At 42.4% G+C, this 20,702-nt stretch overlaps 1 protein-coding gene and 1 pseudogene across 1 annotated transcript in view; one reads left to right on the forward strand and one right to left on the reverse strand.

Moving 5' to 3' along the window:
* ASXL2 (ASXL transcriptional regulator 2) overlaps nt 1-20,305 on the reverse strand; it is a 151,244-nt gene extending 130,939 nt beyond the window's left edge. Inside the window, exons 1-2 of the mRNA XM_038560975.1 lie at nt 20,164-20,305; nt 17,956-18,014 (exon numbers count right to left, since the gene is read on the reverse strand). The gene's annotated coding sequence lies outside the window, so the exon portion shown is untranslated. The remainder of the gene's footprint in view (nt 1-17,955; nt 18,015-20,163) is intronic.
* On the forward strand, nt 5,115-5,285 carry LOC119864050 (annotated as a pseudogene).
* Nucleotides 20,306-20,702: the final 397 nt, after the last annotated feature.

Below are 20,702 nucleotides of genomic sequence, written 5' to 3' on the forward strand. Positions count from 1 at the left end.
CGGTCCTCCTGCTGCCGTTGCCACTGCTACCGCCGCTGCCATATTGGGTCCTTACTGTACAGGCAGCCGCTATGGTCACGTGACCGCTCCCGCGCGGCCGTCACTACTGTACGCAGCCAGCCGCGCGAACGTGCGCGCGCCCCCGCCTCCCGCGCGGGGCTGCGGGACGAACGAGCCGGCGGTCCGCGGCGTCTCGTCACTCCCCCGCCCTTCCGCTCTCCGCCTAGCCTTCGGAGCATGCGCGGCGGGGGGCGGGGGAGGTCCGACGCTGCCGTGCGTCGGGCGTCCTGCGCTCACGCCTCCAGCGAAAATCGGCCTGCGGAAGCGGAAGTGGGTCCCTCCCGGAAGGCTTATTGAGCGGCGCCTGACCTCGTGCTGGGCGCCGCGGTGGGGATTGAGCCGTGCAAGAGCTCAAGGTGCGGCCCTCCTGGCTGTCGCTTTATCAGTACGCGTCGTACTTGTGTTTTTTCGTTTCTCCGTGCTCAGTTTTACAAAGGTCATCTTTGACGATTTGCAGCAGTTCTTATATGCAGGTTAACCGATTTCCATAGATGAGAGACAAGTGACTCGCCAAGGACACAGTCCACGACGTGGGGAAACCGGGAATCAGATCGCCAGCCCAGAGCCCTGTTTTGAGCCCCCACGATGCCTCTCAAACTTAGATGATTACCCCCCCAACCTTTTTTTTTTTTTTTCATTAAAGGCCACTAGGGGGGAGGAGGGGGGGTGACTGGGTGGCCGGCACTGAGGGGGGCACTTGACGGGATGAGCACTGGGTGTTATTCTGTATGTTGGCAAATTGAACACCAATAAAAAATAAATTTATTATTAAAAAAATAAATAAAGGGCACTAAGCTTTTTCAAGTGGAGAGGCTCATAAAGGACCCAAATGGTGTCTGTCTTATCTTGGTGAGGCATCCAGTAAATATTTGCTGAAGATTCAGCTACGTCTGTGGTCAGAAATCAGGGGCGCCCGGGTAGCTCAGGTTAAGGGACAGCTCAGGACGTGATCCCAAGATCCAGGGATCCAGCCCCAGGTCAGGTTCCCTGCTCAGTGGGGAGCCTACTTCATCTCCTCCCTGTTCCTCGTCTCTCTTGCTATCTCTCTCTCTAAAATAAAAAATAAAATCTTTAAAAAAAAAAATTATTGTTGGTAGTGTCCATCACAGCTTCTTGATCCAGAATGTGGCATCTTCTGTCGTGTTTTTATACTTTGAAAAGTAAAAAAAAAAATGTGGATCCCTGAGTGGCTTAGCGGTTTGGCACCTGCCTTTGGTCCAGGGCGTGATCCTGGAGACCCGGGATCGAATCCCACGTCGGGCTCCCGGTGCATGGAGCCTGCTTCTCCCTCCTCTGCCTCTCTCTCTGTCTCTCATGAATAAATAAATAAAATATTTTTTTAAAAAGTAAAAAAATATAGTAACCCCTCCTGTTCTCCAAAATAATCTGCTTCAAGAAGTTACTTGAGATCTAGTTTAGTAAACTTAGCCCCATACTGTATTCTAAAATAGGACTGAGAGTTAAGCTGCCTCTTGGGAGTAAAAACAGGAGAGAGCAATATTTAACTTGGAGTCCAGGGTTTGGTTTCAGAATTTCATGGACCCCTAAAATTATGAACAGTATTTTGTGTATAATTATGCATTTTTGAGAAAAGGATTCAGGACGCTCCTGGCTGGCTCAGTCGGTGGAGTATGTGATTCTTGATGTCTGGGTATAACGAGTTCCAGCCCCGCATTGTCGTGGAGCCTACTTTAATTTTTTTAAAAATTAAAGAGGATTTATAGCTTTTCCTCAATTTTTCAAAAGGGCTATTACACAAAAAAAGTATTAATAGGGAGTTTGAGAGGCCATCTGGATACTTCATTATATTTCTCCTTCAGTCATTGATCAAACAGCTGCATAAGAGCAATTGACATGGGTATATTTTCACAAATCCTTTCAGTAACTCATAGTACTATCCATAGCACTGAAGCAACATATGTACCATCTCCCTCTAAAGCCCAGGTCTAGGGATGCCTGGCTGACTCAGTAGAGCAGCAGAACATGCGACTTTTGTGGTCATTAGTTTGAGCCCCACCTTGGATGTAGAGATTACTTAAAAATAAAATATTTGGGGGGCCTAGATGTTTCAGTTGGTTAAGCACTGAACACAATCTCAGGTCTTGATCTCAGGGTCATGAATTCAAGCCTTGTGTTGGGTTCCATGCTGGGCATGGAGCCTACTTTAAAAAAAAAGAAGAGAAGAAGGAGGAGGAGGAGGAGAGAAGGAGAAGAAAAGAAAAGCACCTAGGTCTATAGTCATTTCAAGAAGTCACACTCTGTCCCTAGATTTTAAGCAATGTGATGGCTCATCCTTTTTTTTTTTTTTTTTTTTTTATGATAGTCACACAAAGAGAGAGAGGCAGAGACACAGGCAGAGGGAGAAGCAGGCTCCATGCACCGGGAGCCCAACGTGGGACTCGATCACGCCCTGGGCCAAAGGCAGGCGCCAAACCGCTGCGCCACCCAGGGATCCCCTGTGATGGCTCATCAAAGACACACTGAAACACCAGCTCAGAGACCATACTTTGTAAGGATAAGGAGATGAGACACCACCCTGAAGATCATATTCATACATTTTTTTTTATTATTCATACATTCTAAATCAGTTACCAATGTATGGTGCTTTATCCCCAGTAGGTAGAATAGATGGGTCTGGAAATGAAGGGGTAGTGGTAGAAATGACCATGCTCTGTGCATCCCAGCAGCTCAACTGGTTCTGTGAGCTTAGAAATCCTGGTTTCTGGGGCAGCCCCGGTAGCTCAGTGGTTTAGCACTGCCTTCAGCCCAAGATGTGATCCTAGAGACCAGGGATCGAGTCCCATGTCAGGCTCCCTGCATGGAGCCTGCTTCTCCCTCTGCCTGTGTCTTCCCCTCTCTGTGTGTGTCTTATAAATAAATAAAATCTAAATAAATAAATAAATAAATAATAAATAAATCCTGGTTTCTAAGGGGAATGCACCCAGAGGCACAGCAGGAGTCCCACTGAACTTCAAGCTACGATTGCTGTTTGGGCATTTCAGATGCCTTGTGTCAAGAGACCAGCGAACATGAAAAGAAGTCATCTTTTCTTTTTTTTCAAGATTTTATTGAAAAAAAATTTATTTTTAAGTAATCTCCACACCCAATGTGGGGCTCGAACTTACAACCTTGAGATCAATAGTGACATGCTCGACTTACTGAGCCAGGCAGGTGCCCAAGAGTAGTCACCATCTTGGCAGGAGTAATTAACCCTTATCATTAGGAGCTTGGGATTCTGTTACATATTAGGGGATGGAAGGACCATGTTTGGCACCCAAGTGATCCACCCGGGTATCCCTTGATGCCTTTTTTTTTTAATATTTTACTTATTTATTCATAAGAGACACACACACACAGAGAGAGAGGCAGAGAAGAGACACAGGCAGAGGGAGAAGCAGGCTTCCCGCACGGAGCCTGATGTGGAACTGGATCCCAGGACCCTAGAATCATGACCTGAGCCAAAGGCAAACATTCAACCACTGAGCCACCCCGGCGTCCCACCTTGGTGTTTTCTTACCCAATTTTGTAAATGGAAAAGTACATCAGCCATGGTCTATAAAGGGCATTGGTACCAGGGCCTAAGACCCCTCAGGCATAAGGACCTGGGTCATAACATCAGGTAAACCACCTCAACCACAAGACAATGAGTATATTTGGGGCCTCGAGATCAGCTTCAGTGGTGGAAGCTGCATATCATCACAGTCTCCTCTCCTTATAAGTTTCCTTCAGGAAGAGAGGCCCACCAGAACCTGGAAGACCTGCACCCAGCACTTACACAAATAAGTGATTCCAAGGGATGCAAAAAGTGGACTGTAGAAGACACTGATTCACTTCCCATATCACCTTTCAGGACGGAAGAACTTATTCTTCCAGTTTTGGGACGTTTTCTGAGAAAACTAAAAGAAAAGAGTCATTTTGTCCCTGATCACTTCTCAGGGAATCTTAACCTTCAATGACTAGTCTATATTGGAGTATAAAGGACTGGCCACTTCCTCCCAACTCAGGACAATTCTGAAGTGCTGACCCAGCTTTGGAACTCCATAGGGAGTTGGCTGAAGCTTTTGTTGAAACTGTATCAGAGCCCAACTTCTCCCTCTGTCCAGTCATGCTTCCTTTGGTTTCCAAAAGGTGTTGATCATGAGGACACTCTCCAATAAACTTCCTGCATGCTAACCTCCATTTCATAGCCTACTTCCTAGGAACCCCACTCTGCAACAGTGTGCCCCAACTTTGTGTCTTTTTAATAAAAAAAATTAAGTGCCTGAGTGGCTCATTCAGTTACATGTCTGCCTTTGGCTCAGCTCATAATCCCAGGGTGCTGGGTTCAAAGCCCCACATCAGGCTCCCTGCTCAGAAGAGAGCCTGCTTCTCCCTTTACCTCTGCCCCTCCCACCACTTGCGCTCTCTTTCTCTCAGTCGCTCTCTCTCTCTCTCTCTCTCTCCCAAGTAAATAAATCTTTTTAAAAATTAATTATGATTAGTGAGAGCTAACAGTTTGAGAATGACAAAGAAGGATTTTACTCCTTCTTTTCTTCTTAATGTTGCTATGCTGCCACATGGGAAGCAATGTGAAATTTATTGAATTAAATTGGTTTTATCCCATGGGAGAAAGTACACTAATACCCCTACTAAAACATCACAGTATAACCCTAAAGGAAAATGGACAAAATATAAGCAGACAATTCACAAAAGAGGAAATTCAATTAGACAACAAACATATAAAAACAATATCTACTTCAAGAGTATCAGTGAAACCCAAATTATGATTAACAAATAAAAGTTCAAAAAATTAAAAATAAATAAATAAATAAAAGTTCATTTAAGAATCCTGATTAAGGGATCCCTGGGTGGTGCAGCGGTTTGGCGCCTGCCTTTGGCCCAGGGCGCGATCCTGGAGACCCGGGATCGAATCCCACATCGGGCTCCCGGTGCATGGAGCCTGCTTCTCCCTCTGCCTATGTCTCTGCCTCTCTCTCTCTCTCTCTCTCTGTGACTATCATAAATAAATAAAAATTGAAAAAAAAATAAAAAAAAAAAAAAGAATCCTGATTAAAAGCTTTGCGCAGTGGGCAATATCGTAGCCAATGAGGTTTATCCAAGGCGCAATTATTGCTAAAAGAATCCTGATTAAACATACTTCTATAAAAATAAACAGGTGTTGGGGGCACCTGGGTAGCACCTAGGTGGCACAGTTGGCAATCAACTCTTGGTTTTGCCTTAGGTCATGATCCTGGGATTATGAGATCAAGCCCCATGTGGAGCTCTGTACTCAGCTCAGAGTTTGCTCAAGCTTCTCTTTCCCTCTGCCCCTATCCTCCCAAAATAAATAAGTAAATCTTTTTTTTTTTTTTTTTTTTTTTTTTAGTAAATCTTTTTTAAAAATTACCAGGGGCAGCACCCCTGGGTGGCTCAGTGGTTAAGTGCCTGCCTCTGACTCCAGGCATGATCCCGGAGTCCCAGGACTGAGTCCCACATGGGGCTTCCTGCATGGAGCCTACTTCTCCTTCTGCCTGTGTCTCTGCCTCCCTCCCTGTGTCATGAATAAATAAATAAAATATTTTTAAAAAAATTACCAGGGACTAGGGGTAGGGCAGAATGGGGAATTATTGTTTAATGGGTTACAGAGTTTCAGTTTGGGATGATGAAAAAGTTCTGGAGATGGATACTGGAGATAGTTATATAACAATATTAATGTACTTAATGCCACTGAATTGTAACTCCTTTTTTTTTTTTAATTTTTATTTATTTATTTATGAGAGACACAGAGAGAGAGAGAGGCAGAGACACAGGCTGAGGGAGAAGCAGGCTCCATGCAGGGAGCCTGACGCGGGACTCGATTCTGGGAGTCCTGGATCATGCCGTGGACCAAAGGGAGACACTTTAACCGCTGAGCCACCCAGGCATCCCTATCATTCCTTTCTTAAAAATGATTAAAAATGGGTGGCCCCAGTGGCCCAGCGGTTTAGTGCTGCCTTTGGCCCATGGTATGATCCTGGAAACTCAGGATCGAGTCCCACATCAGGCTCCCTGCATGGAGCCTGCTTCTCCCTCTGCCTGTGTCTCTGCCTCTTTCTCTCTGTGTCTCTCATGAGTAAATAAATAAAATCTTTTTTAAAAAACGATTAAAATGGTGTGCCTGGGTGGCTCAGTTGGTTAAGTGTCTGACTTTGGCTCAGGTCATGATCTCAGGGTCATGGGATCAAGCCTCATATTGGGCTCCCTCCTCAGTGGAGAGCCTGAGTCTCCCTTTCCCCCTATTTGTTCTCTCATTCTCTCTCTCAAAAAAATAAAATCTTTTTTTTAATGAGTATAATGAAAAAAATGATTAAAATGATAAATCTTGTGTATATTTTATCACGATTGAAAAATTATTTTAGGGACACCTGGATGGTTTTATTGGTTGGGCATCTGCCTTTGGCTCCAGTCGTGATCCAGGTGTCCTGGGATGGAGCTCTCTGCTCAGTGGGGAGCCTGCTTCTCCCTTTGCCCCTCCTCCTGCTTGTGCTTTCTGTCTCACAAATAAATAAATAAAATCGTTTTTAAAAAATTATTTCAAAAAGTTAACCAGTGTTGGGGCACCTGACTGGTTCAGTTGGTAGAGGATTTGACTTTTGTTCTCACGGTTTTAAGTTTGAACATTAAGTGTAGAGATTATTTAAAAATAAAAGCTTGGGCGCCTGGGTAGGTCAGTCAGTTAAGCATCTGAGTCTTGGGCAGCCTGGGTAGCTCAGCGGTTTAGCACTGCCTTCAGCCCAGGGTATGATCCTGGAGACCCAGAATTGAGTCCTACATCGGGCTCCCTGCATGGAGCCTGCTTCTCCTTCTGCCTGTGTCTCTGCCTCTCTTTCTGTCTCTTTGTGTGTCTCATGAATAAATAAAATATTTTTTTTAAAAAAAGCATCTGACTCTTGGTTTCAGCTCAAGTCATGATCTCAGGGTCATGGGATAGAGCCCCATATTGGACCCTGAGCTCAGTAAGGGGTCTGTTTGAAATTCTCTCTCTCCTCTCTTTTCTTTTTTTTTTTTTTTTTTTTTTTTTTTTTTTTTTTTTTCTCTCTCCTCTCTTTTCATCCCTCCTTCCACTTGGACTCACTCTCTCTCTCTCATAATAAATAAATCTTTAAAAAATATATATATATAATGGATAGATAGATAGATAGAAATACTTTGCCTCCTTACATATGTTTAAGTAGATATATACAAAAAGATAAAGAGAAATAATAGATACAGATAATAGATTCATAAATAGATATATAGATGCAATAGATGCATCTCCTTATTGATCAGACCAGGGTCCAAATGGATAGTATCTGCTGAGAGCACCTGTGTTGGAACATAGCTTCTATTGTGATGGCCAGAGGCCACATGCCAGGCCCATCCAGGGTAGAGATGATATTTTCTGAGGCAAGCATTGGCAGAAATATTGCTAGAGCAATTTTGTAAAGAATCAACTTTCTCATGAAGTTGTTACTGGAAATCTTATTGTTGTTAAGAAAGATGACAGGGGCAGTCCCGGTGGCTCAGCGGTTTAGCACCGCCTTCAGTCCAGGGCATGATCCTGGGGCACCGGGATGGAGTCCCACGTCAGGCTCCCTGCATGGAGCCTGCTTCTCCTTCTGCCTGTGTCTCTGCCTCTCTTTCTCTCTGTGTCTCTCACGAATAAATAAATAAAATCATTTTTTAAAAATGACACTAGTTTTTGTACATCTGTAGGAAATCATCATTGGTCGAGAAATTAGTATTTTTGGCTTTCCACGGGATGGGATGAGGGAGGAGTCATTCTGGCTTCCCCCTTGCTCACATAAGCAAGAACTCAAGACTGGCAATTCTTAAGGCCAATCCCTCAGGTTTTCACAATTACAGCTATGAATCCCTACTATCCCAACCTCTCTACCCACATGGCCTGTATTTCTGATTGTTCCTTCAAAGTAGACAATGATGTTATTATATATTGAACAGAATGCTGGACATTGAACCCCTAGTTCACATAATCTTTAACTTGCTCATCTGGTAACGGCTCATTGTAGAGACAAGTCTGTCTGATACCAGGATCATTTCCTATCCAGTTTTCCCAGCATCGTCTATTGAAGAAGCTATCCTTTCCCCAGCATGTATTCTTGGCTCCTTTGTCATAAATTAGTTGATCATATATGTGTGGGTGTTTGTCTGGGCTCTCTATAAGGTTCCATTGATCTACATGTCTTATATTTCAATACCATACTATTTTGATTACTATAACTATGTAATATAACTTGAAATCAGGAAGTGTGATGCTTCAGGACACATGGGTGGCTCAGTGGTTGAGTGTCTGTCTTTAGTTCAGGGCATGATCCTGGGGTGCTGGGATCGAGTCTCGCATCAGGTTCCCTACAGGGAGCCTGCTTCTCCCTCTGCCTATATCTCTGCCTCTCTGTGTGTCTCTTATGAATAAATAAATTCATAAAAAAAAAAAAAGAAAAGGAAGTGTGATGCTTCCAGTTTTGTTCTTCTTTCTCAAGATTTTGTCTATTTAGGGCCTTTTGTGATTTCATACATATTTTAGAATGGGGGACGCCTGACTGGCTCAGCAGTTGAGCCTCTGCCTTCCACCCAGGGTGTGATCCTGGAGACCTGGGATCAAGTCCCATATAGGGCTCCCTGCATGGAGCCTGCTTCTCCCTCTGCCTGTGTCTCTGCCTCTCTCTCACTTTCTCTCTCTCTCTCTCTCTCTGTCTCTCATGAATAAATAAAATCTTTTTTAAAAAATTTAGAATGGTTTTTCATATTTTTGTGGAAAATGCCATTGCAATTTTGATAGAGATTGTATTCAGTCTAGATAGCTTGGAGTAGTATGGAATATTTTTTTTAACTTTCCAGTGGATAGTTTCTTTTTTTTTTTTTTCAAGATTTTACTTATTCATTCATGAGAGACACACACACAGAGAGAGAGAGAGAGGCAGAGACACAGACAGAGGGAGAAGTAGGCTCCATGCAGGGAGCCCGACATGGGACTTGATCCTGGGTCTCCAGGTTCACACCATGGGCCAAAGGCAGGTGCGAATCCTAGTGAGCCACCCAGGCTGCCCTAGTATGGAAATATTAACAAATATCAATCTTTCCAACCCATGAGCAGAGAGTACGTTCTCATTTATTTGTGTCTTTTTTTTTTTTAAGATTTTATTTATTTATTCACACGAGACACAGAGACAGAGAGGCAGAGACACAGGCAGAGGAAGAAGCAAGCTCCATGCAGGGAGCCTGACTTGGGACTCAATCCCGTGTCTCCAGGACCACACCCTGGGCTGAAGGCAGCACTAAACTGCCGAGCCACCCGAGCTGCCCCTATTTATTTGTGTCTGGAATCTCTTTCATCAATGTCATAGTTTTCAGTGTTCAGATCTTTCACCTCCTTGGTTAGATTTATCCCTAAGTATTTTATTCTTTTTGATGCTATTACAAGTGGTATTGTTTTCTTAATTTCCTTTTCAGATAGATTATTGTTATTGTGTGGAAACACAACTGATTTTTATATATTGGTTTTGTATGCTATAACTTTACTAAATTGTTTATTCTATCAGTTTTTCTGGTGGGATCTTTAGGGTTTTCCACATGTAATATCATCTGCAAATAGAGACAATTTTACTTCTTCCCTTCCAATTTGGTTACCTATTATTTCTTCTTCTTCCTAATTGCTCTACCTAAGACTTCCAGTACTGTGTTGAATAAAAGTGGCAAGAGTGGGCATTCTTGGGGCATCTGGCTGGCTCAGTAGAACATGAAATTCTTTTTTTTTTTTTTTAAGATTTTATTTATTTATTTATGAGAGACACAGAGAGAGAGGCAGAGACACGGGCAGAGGGAAAAGCAGGCTCCATGCAGGTAGCCCGATTCAGGACTCGATTCCTGGACTGCAGGATCACGCCCTGGGCTGAAGGCAGGCATTAAACCGCTGAGCCACCCAGGGATCCCAGAACATGAAATTCTTGATCCAGAGTCATGAGTCTGAGCCCCATATTGGGTGTAAAGATTACGTTTTTTAAAAAAGTAAATTAAAAAAAAAAGTGGGCCTCTTTGTCTTATTCCTGATTTTTTTTTTAAGGTTTTATTTATTTATTCATGAGAGACACACAGAGAGAGAAAGAGAGAGAGGCAGAGACACAGGCAGAGGGAGAAGCAGGCTCCATGCAGGGAGCCGGACGTGGGACTTGATCCCGGATCTCCAGAATCAGGCCCTGGGATAAAGGCAGTCCTAAACCGCTGAGCCACTAGGACTGCCCTTATTCCTGATCTTAGAAGAAAATGTTTCAGCTTTTCACTATGGAGTATAATGTTAGCTGTGGGCTTGACAAATATGATCTTTTTTTTTTAACAGATTTATTTTATTTATTTATTTATTTATTTATTTATTCATTCATTCATTCATGAGCGATACACAGAGAGAGGCAGAGACACAGGCAGAGGGAGAATTAGGCTCCATGCAGGGAGCCCAATGTGGGACTCGATCCCGGAACTCCAGGATCATGCCCTGAGCTGAAGGCAGATGCTCAACCGCTGAGCCACCCCAACAAATATGATCTTTATTATGTTGAGGTGTGTTCTCTGTACACCTAGTTTGTTAAGAGTTTTTATTATGAAAAAATGTTGAATTTTGTCAAATGCTTTTTTGCATCTATTGAGATGATCATATGATTTTTATTTTTCATTTTGTTAATGTGGTATATCACATTGATTTGAAGATATGAAAACATTCCTGGAATAAATCTCAATTAATCATGGTGTATGACCCTTTTAATGTACTATGGATTTGGTTTGCTCATTTTTTTGAGTCCTCTTTCTCCCTTTTTTTATGACTCTAGTTAGAAGTTTATCAGTTTTATTGAGCTTTTCAAACAACTAGCTCCTGGTTCCATTGTTCTATGGTTTGCTCATTTTTTTGTTAAGGATTTTTGCATCCATGTTCATGAGGGACGTTGACATGTAATTTTCTTTTCTTGTAATATCCTTGTCTGGCTTGGTATCAGGGTAATACTGGCCTCATAAAATGAGTTTGAAAGTGGTTCCTCTTTTTCTATTTGAGAGCTTGCAAAGAATTGGTGCTAATTCTTCCAATGTTTGGTAGAATTTATCAGTGAACCCACCTAGTCCAGGACTTCTCTTTGCTGGGAGTTTTTTTTTTTTTTTTTTTAATTTTTTTATTTATTTATGATAGTCACAGAGAGAGAGAGAGAGAGAGGCAGAGACACAGGCAGAGGGAGAAGCAGGCTCCATGCACCGGGAGCCCGATGTGGGATTCGATCCCGGGTCTCCAGGATCGCACCCTGGGCCAAAGGCAGGCGCCAAACCGCTGCGCCACCCAGGGATCCCATGCTGGGAGTTTTTTGATTACTGATTCAATCTCCTTGCTAGTAATCATTCTGTTCAGATTTCTATTTCTTCATGATTCAATTTTGGAAGTTTGTGTGTTTCTAGAAAATTTCTTCTAGGTTTTCCAATTTGTTGGCATATACTTGTTCATAGTAATCTCTTATGACCCTTTGAATTTCTGTATTTGGTAGTTGTAATGTCTCCTCTTTCATTTGTAACTTTGAGTCCTCTCTCTCTTTTTTAAAGATTTTATTTACTTATTCGACACAGAGAGAGAGAGAGAGAGAGAGAAAGAGAGAGAGCACAAGGAAGGGAAGCAGCAGAGGGAGAGAGAGAAACAGGCTACCCACTGAGTAGGGAGCTTGATACCATGCTCAATCCCAGGATCCTGGGATCACGCCCAGAGCCTAAAGCAGAAGCTCAACCACTGGGCCACACAGGCATCCCTTTTCTATTGTCTTTTAGAATCTGTTTCATTTATTTCTGCTCTGATCTTTGTTATTTTGTTCTTTCTACTAACTTGGGCTTCATTCTTTATTTTTTCTAGTTCATCGAGGTATAAAATTAGGTTATCTATTGGAGAGCTTTTGTTTTTTTAAGATTGTATTTATTTATATGAGGAAGAGAGAATGAGAGCAGGAAGTGGGGGAGTGGAAGGGGAGAGGAAGAGGGAGAAGCAGGAGCCCTAGGCCAGGACTCTGGGATCCTGTCCTGAGCTGAAGGCAGATGCTTAACCAACTGAGCCACCCAGGCACTCCTTTTTTTTTTTTTCTTTAAGATTTTATTTATTTATTCATGAGAGACACACACAGAGAGAAGCAGAGATATAGGCAGAGGGAGAAGCAGGCTCCATCCAGGGAGCCTGATATGGAACTTGATCCCGGATCCAGGGATCATGCCCTGAGCCAAAGGCAGAGGCTCAACTGCTGAGCCACCCAGGTGTCCCACCCCTTTCTTTTTTTTTTAAGATTTTTATTTATTTACTCATGAGAGACACAGAGAGAGAGAGAGAGGCAGACACAGGCAGAGGGAGAAGCAGGCTCCATGCAGGGAGCCCAACATGGGACTCCATCCCAGGACTCCAGGATCATGCCCTGGGCTGAAAGCAGGTGCTAAACCGCTAAGCCACCCAGGGCTGCCCCCACCCCTTTTTTAATGTAGGAGTTAATTGCTATAGACTTCCCTATTAAAACTGCTTTTGCTGCATTCCCTAAATTTTGATATATTACATTTCCATTTTAGTTCTTTTTCTTTCTCTTTTGATTTCTTTGACCCATTGATTGTTGAGGGGCATATTGTTTAGTTTCTGCCTACTTGCAAATCTTCCAGTTTTCTCCTTGTAATTGCTATCTAGTTTCATACCACTGTGTTCAGAGAAGAAGTTTGATAAGATTTCAAGCTATTAAATTGATGAAAAGTCATTTTTTTAACCAACATATGATCTATCCTGGAGAATGTTCCATGTGCTTTTGAGAAGAATGTGTATTCTACTGTTGTTGGATGAAATGTTCTTTAAATGTCTGTTAAGTTCATCTGGTCTAGTGTGTCTTTTAAGTCCAATGTTCCTTAATTGATTTTCTGTCTGGATGATCTATCCATTGTTGCAAGTGGGATATTGAAGTTCCCTACTATTGTATTGCTGCATATTTCTCCATTCAAATTTGTTAATATTTGTTTTATATATTTAGGTGTTTCCATGTTGAGTGTGTAAATATTTACAAATGTTACAGCCTCTCAATGAATTGTTCCCTTTACCATTACATAATGACTTTCTTTGTCTCTTGTTACAGGCTTTGGCTTAAAGTCTGCTTTGGGTGATATAAGTATAGCTTACCTCTGCTTTCTTTTGGTTTCCATTTGCATACAATATCTTTTTCCATCCCTTCACTTTCAGTCTATTTAAGCCCTTAAAGCTGAAGTGAGCCTCCTCTAGACAGTGAATAATTGGGTTTTGCTTTTTTATCCATTCAGCCACTCTGTATCTTTTGACTGGAGAAGGAAAAACTCATTTTTTAAGTTACTTCTATCCATATGTTTTTAAATTACTTCTGTCCAAAGATACTCAGGTACTTGTATTTCTATTTTACATTTCAGTTTGGTAAATTAGGTAAATAATGCACATGTGTTATTTATATCATTATATCAGAATGCAGGGATCCCTGGGTAGCGCAGTGGTTTGGCGCCTGCCTTTGACCCAGGGCGCGATCCTGGAGACCCGGGATCGAGTCCCACGTCGGGCTCCCGGTGCATGGAGCCTGCTTCTCCCTCTGTCTGTGTCTCTGCCTCTCTCTCTCTCTCTCTCTCTGTGACTATCATAAATAAATAAAAAATTTAAAAAAAAATCAGAATGCAATGTAATTAACTTAAATAAATACCCCAGTTTGGTAGAATTTATCCAATTCTGTCTAATGGCAGTTCAAAGAGAATTTCCTTTTTAAGAGACTTCTTCCTGTAGCTTCACAGATAGTAGAACTGATACTAGTTCCAGAGCGGAATAGTTTGAGCAATTGTTATAAAAATGCAATATTAGATAAACAATGTAGTATGATTGTGCCAGGGAACAGAGCTGCTGTTAGCTCTGCTCTCACCAGCTCTGCTCTCACTACAGACTTCAGCCTTAACCAATTTGCCATCTCAAAGGTGCTTGCCTTGAGTTAGGTCATGACCAGGAGGCAGGCTGTAGGTGGATCCCATTCAAAGTCCTTACCTCTGACCCTACATAGTCAATAGCAGTGGCTGCAAAGAGGAAGAGGTGCTAGGCTAGGACTGCCTGGGCTGGAACTGCCCCACCTGAGTACCTTTTACCTATCAGAAGTTGGACAACCCGTTTAACCTCTTTAAGCCTCAGTTCTCTCTATGAGGATTATTTTGAGAACTGAATGAGGTGGTGATATGTGTAAAGCGCCTAGAACAGTGCCTGGTACATTGGAAACTATCCATAAATGTCAGCTAGGTATCTTATATATTATACCTGACCAGAAAAGAGGGCAAACATAGTCCTTCTCAACTCTTCTTCCCTCCTGCAAAACTTATGAATGACCAGCTGTTCTCATTTCTCTACTATGCAGCAAGATTTAGCTTACTTGGTGTCAGGGCCACAAAGAGCCTAAAGGAAAGGAATCTTTGTTTTGAATGTCTGCTATATACCTGGCAATTTATATGAGAATACAAAGATTGGGACACCTGGGTGGCTCAGTGGTTGAGCATCTGCCTTCAGCTCAGGGCATGATCCTGGAGCTCCAGGATTGAACCCCGAATCAGCCTGCTTCTCCCTCTGCCTGTGTCTCTGCCTCTCTGTCTTTCGTAAATGAATAAAATCTAAAAAAAAAAAAAAAAAAAAAAAAAAAGATTGAGGAACTTCTCAAGAAATGTTTTTTTAGGGGCGCCTGGGTGGCTCAAGTCGGTTGAGCTTCCAACTCTTGATTTCAGCTTAGGTCATGGTCTCAGGATACTGAGATTGAGCCCCAAGTCAGGCTCCATGCCTAGCACAGAGTCTGCTTGTCCCTCTTCCTCCCCCTCTACCCTTCTGTGTGCCCCTCCATCTAAAATAAATAAATAAAATATTTTAAAACATTTTTTAGAGAAAGTTTCTGTCAACTAGTAATATGATCTTGAAATACTCTATTCAGTTCAATTAAACAGGTTAATTTATTATATTTCAATCATGAGCCAAATACTGAGGGCCAGAAATGAGTGTAAGATTGTGAAATAGTGAGGACAGGGCCTGAGTCTATCATGTTTATTATATTTGCAGTGCCCAGAATAGCACCTTGTAACAGGAAGTGCTCAATACATTTTTATTGAATGAATAAGCAGATAAGTGAATGAATAAACAAGACACAGTCCCTACTCCCAAATAGCTCATATTAAAATAAGAAAGACCTATTAACAAATACCATACATTGTTATACATGCAATCATAAATGTATATACAAGATCCTAAAGTGACATAGAGGAATAGGTGATGAACTCTATGGATCTTAGGGTAAGGGAGGGTGTTCAGCAAGTCTCTAAGGAGGAATGACAGAGAGTGAAGAGAGTGGTCAGGGCCGGGAGAATGAATGAGATTAGAAGCAAAGAGACCAGTCAGGAGGATTTTTGCAACACTTCTAAGGGCATTATGTCCTAACTTGCAGTCCAAGGGAGGGATCCATTAGCTTAGACAAAAGTACAACTTTATTTTCACTAACCTTAAACGTATGACCTTGTCACCAACAGAAATCACAGATATTTTCATGTTATATTACAGTTGAGATATCTAGAAATATTTTTGCATTTATCACAACTTCAGTATTATTAGAACTGTCACTGCCTCTTATTATTTGATGCATTAATAATGCAGCACATATATCACTATAACATATACTTGTTTTTCTAATAAGCTGATCATTATATTTCATTTTTTTAAAAAGATTTTGTTTATTCATGAGAGACACACAGAGAGAGGCAGAGACACAGGCAGAGGGAGAAGCAGGCTCCATGCAGGGAGCCCAACGAGGGACTCGAGGGACTCGGTCCCAGAATCTGGGGATCACGCCCTGGGCTGAAGGCAGACGCCCAACTGAGCCATCTGGGAGTCCCTCTAATCATTATATTTCAATATAAATGTTGTTCTTTGTCATCTCATGTATTTTATTTACACATTTAAAGAGATTCTGAGAAGGAGTCTATAGGTTTCCACAAACCGCCAAAGGAATCCATAGTAAAAACAAATGAACACAAAAATAGGGGGTAGTTAACAATCTCTGCTCCAGGGGATCCCTGGGTGGCTCAGCGGTTTAGCGCCACCATTGGCCCAGGGCCTGATCCTGGGGTCCCGGGATCAAGTCCCACGTGGGGCTCCCTGCATGGAGCCTGCTTCTCCCTCTGCCTGTGTCTCTGCCTCTCTCTGTGTGTCTCTCATGAATAAACAAATAAAATTTAAAAAAAAAAAAAAAAGGTGAATCCCTGCTCCAGAGTCAGATCGAGTGAATGAAATCCTGGCTCTGCCGCCTAACAGCTTGTGACTTTAGGCAAATTTTCAAAATCTTTTTGGCCTCAGTTTCCTCATGTGGAAAATGGGTGTAATACTGATAGTATCTATTTCATAAAGTGTTAAAGATAAAATAAATACACATAGAAAACTGAAAATAGGGATGTGTGGGTGGCTCAGTGGTTGAACGTCCGCCTTCAGCTCAGGGCATGATCCTGGAGTCCCAGGATCAAGTCCCACATTGGGCTCCCTGCATGGAGCCTGCTTCTCCCTCTGCCTGTGTTTCTGCCTCTCTGTGTGTGTCTCTCATGAATAAATAAATAAAATCTTTTAAAAATAATAAAAATTTAGGGGATCCCTGGGTGGCTCCGCGGTTTGGCGCCTCCTTTGGCCCAGGGCGTGGTCTTGGAGTCCCAGGATCGAGTCCCACATCGGGCTCCTGCGTGGAGCCTGCTTCTCCCTCTGCCTGTGTCTCTGCCTCTCTCTCTGTGTCTCTCATGAGTGAATAAATAAAATATTTATAAAAATAAAAATAAAATAATAATAATTTTTAAAAAGAAAACTGAAAATAATGCCAGGTATATAATAAACACTCTATAAGTATCATTACCTGTCTGGATCTTAGTTTCTGAAGAAAATCCAATGAATGACCCCTTACATCTAGCATTCCTTGAGACTATAACCTACTTGTGAAGATTTCCCTAAATGCTAGTTAAAATAACAACCAAAAGAGTCCTCATTTTCTTTTCTTTTTTTTAACGGAGCTCTATGCCCAATGTGGAGCTCCAACTAAAGACCCCGAGATCAAGAGTTGCATGCTCTATGGACTGAACTAGCTAGGTGCCCCAAAAGAGTCCTCATTTTCTCTCCTTAACCTTTTATTCATCATTTTGAGGATCAATGAAGTGTCAACACAAGATTCCCATTTTCTGCAAGAACTAAAAATGCAATTTCCTAAGGATTTAGGCTGATATATAAACATAGATTTAGAGTTGACAGGTCCCCACAGAAACTGTCTTATTCTAGGTTCTCTAAAACACGAATCTTAATGCCACTGACAGGCACGAACTAGCTCACTTCATGGGTATGAAGGGAAAATGAGAGCCCAACTTAAACAGTGCTGTACTGCAGGTGGTCAAAGGCTCAAAGATGCAGGAAGCAGGAAGGAAGGCAGAGGAATTGGAAGCCAGCCAGGAACAAGCTGGGAATAGCCAGGCTGCACTGCTCCTTAGTTACCATGGGCTTTGTCCAGCCAGATGTCCTCAGCATCTCCTTGGTTTTCTGCCTGAGGAATTTGACTATTCATTCTGAAGTTATCTTAAATGCTGTCCACATTCACAAATATTCCTCAGTCCAAATACATTTTTAAATGTTCATCCGAGCAAGAGATTTTTATGTAGATGAGGGATAAAGCCTGGACCTAAGAAGATTTAGGTTCAAGTCCCAACTTTGTCATTTAGTTAAGTGAATATAAGCAATTTATTTAGAATCTTTGATCTTGAGCTTCCTCAGCTGCCAAACATTCAGATAATTTACTCAATAAATATTCATTTTTGAGTCACTATTTGTGACAGACTCACATTTGGATGTTGAAAATATAGCAGAAAACCACATAGGGAAGCTTCATTTAAGTGAAGACCTGGGAGAAATAAATAGATAGGCAGTATTGGATGTTGATAAATACTTGGAAGACAATCAACCAGGTTGATGTGCAAGACAGTGACTGAGTTGGAGCATCTTTGAATTTACGAGGAAGGGCTCTCTGAGAATTTGACATTTGAGGAAAGACAGAAGACAAGAAGGAACTAGCCTTGTGAAGATTAGGGTGTGGAGCATTCCAATTAGAGGGAAAGAGAATTTCAAAAGCCCTGAGGCAGAAGAAAGAGTTTGGTGTATCCATGGAATATAAAGATCTAGAATGGAGTGAGGTGGAGAGAAGTCTGGGGAGAGAGGGGAGAGGTAGGTAGGACTGAGGAAGTGGAGGAGGATGTGAGAGCTTTGAGAAGAGACGGAATGTGTGAAATAACTGGTTTGGGAGAATGGGGGAGAGAACATACTGGAGAAGTGTAGTAGGGTTGCTTGGCAGCATTGAGACTCCTTTTGAGAAGTGTGGTCATGAATTTCAACTAGAACTAGTTGGCATAGTGGATGTTGCTCTGAGGATTAGATCAAGTGAATGGAAGTTTTTGACACATGATAGATGCTCAAAAAAGTTCACTAGCTATTATGAGGAAGAAAATACTAAGATGAAGGAAACTAAACCAACTCATTTATTTTTGCCGCCATTTGCAATTCAGAGGATTGGTAAATAATACACTATGTATTCTGATCCTTGGTTTCAGACTAAATTTTTCTTCTAAAGTGAGTTCTTTTTTTCACATCTGGATCTCCCAGATCCCACCTCCCACCCCCACCTGATTTTTTTTTTTTTTTTTTTTGCAAACCCAATGCAAAATGCTGTGATTTCTGCTCTTGTGGTCTTACTAAACTGGAAGTAAATTTCTTTCGTCAGTCTCTTGTAGAACCACTTCCTTATATTTCAAATACAGGAACATAGCTCATGTTAGTATAGGCACAAAATTTGCTTCTCTTTATTTTTTTGCATGTTCAGACAAAAGAAAGATTTCTTCTGGTAACTTTCCAAGATGTTTTGAAATGTTAATTCACAACATTTGATACCTGGGAACAACTCTGCAGCCTAGGATATCACATTTATTACAACCTTAAATATAATCTCCCCTGCAATGACAGAAATGGAGAAAATCACATCTGAGATTTTTCTGTAATTTCATCTCACTGATGAGATCTTTTTTGACAAGTTCCTTTTTAAAACTCCCTAAGGTTTAGGGGATCCCTGGGTGGCTCAGCGGTTTGGCACCTGCCTTTGGCTCAGGGCACGATCCTGGAGTCCCGGGATCGAGTCCCACGTCAGGCTCCTGGCATGGAGCCTGCTTCTCCCTCTGTCTGTGTCTCTGCCTCTCTCTCTCTCTCTCTCTCTCTGTCTATCATGAATAAATAAATAAATCTTAAAATAAAATAAAACTCCTTAAGGTTTAGATGTCCTGATATTGGAAAAGCTGATCTGGATGAATTATATTTGAACAGGACAGGACATGGAGTTAGTGGGGACCTCAAGGCCAGAGGCTGGGAAACAGGGAAGGTACTGAGAGGTGAGAAGGATGGTAGAGAAGGATGGTAGCTCGATAGGAGGCTAGTGAGGAGCCCAGCCAGGCAGAGTAAGTAGGTTTGCCCACTAGGAAGCAGAAAGCAATGGAGACAAATCTGAGAGCTGGCAAAATGTGGGATTCTAGGCATGCCGTCTAAGAGCAGACTGTGAGAACTCTGGCTCTTAGGGAAGTTGAGAAGAACAAGGGAAGCCCCCAATCTCAGTTTGGGACAGTCCCACCTTTCTGTTCTGCAAACTCTTCTCCTAAGTGGTGGTGTCTCCCAGAGGTATCATTCACTTGGATGTCTGCGGTTCCTCAAAGAAACCTCCTCATCTCCACCTCCCACCCCCACTCCACATACAAGTTGGAGAAAAAGACCTTCTGAGGTTGTAGGAAATGTGACTGGTCTCCACCATATCCGCCCAATACTCAGTGTTCCTGTATATGCTGACAGCTCCTTCCTGCAAACATCTGGGACTCCCTGCCTGAGAGTTTTCCCTAATCACTGGAGCACGCTTGACTCATGAGCAAGGCAGACCAGAAAAGCCAGGGTTTTAAGGCCCCAGGGCAACCATCAAACAGTGATTGACTGGAGTTCAAATAGAAATATATTTTAGTTACCTATGACTGTGTAACAAACTACCCCAAAACCAGTAGCTTAAGACAATGATTTGTAATTTCTCAGGATTCTGTGTGTAGACTGAGTGGTTCCTCTTCTGGTTTTGCTGGGTTCACTCACATAGCTGCATTCAACTGTACTTAGCTGGGCTGAAAGGTCCAAGCTGGCATCACTTACATGTCTCACAGTTGGCTTTGGCAGTTGGCTTGGAACACTTCCTCCACATGGCCTTTCTTCTTTACTGGGCTATACCAGCTTCCTTATATAGAGATCTCAGCATTCAAGAGGACAGAAGCAGAAGCTGCAAGACACCTTAAGGTCTAGGCTCTGTCACAGGCACAGTATCACTTCTGCCAATTTTATTGGTCAAAGCAAGTCACAAGATCATCCCAGATTCAAGGGGCAATGGCTAATAGACTAGGGTGCACCTAGGAACAAGAAAGATGGGCAGGGGATCTCTGGGTGGCTCAGCGGGTTAGCGCTTGCCTTTGGCCCAGGACGTGATCCTGGAGTCCTGGGATTGAGTCCCACGTCAGGCTCC

Source organism: Canis lupus, chromosome 17 (assembly GCF_011100685.1).
Source record: "Canis lupus familiaris isolate Mischka breed German Shepherd chromosome 17, alternate assembly UU_Cfam_GSD_1.0, whole genome shotgun sequence".
NCBI lineage: Eukaryota > Metazoa > Chordata > Mammalia > Carnivora > Canidae > Canis > Canis lupus.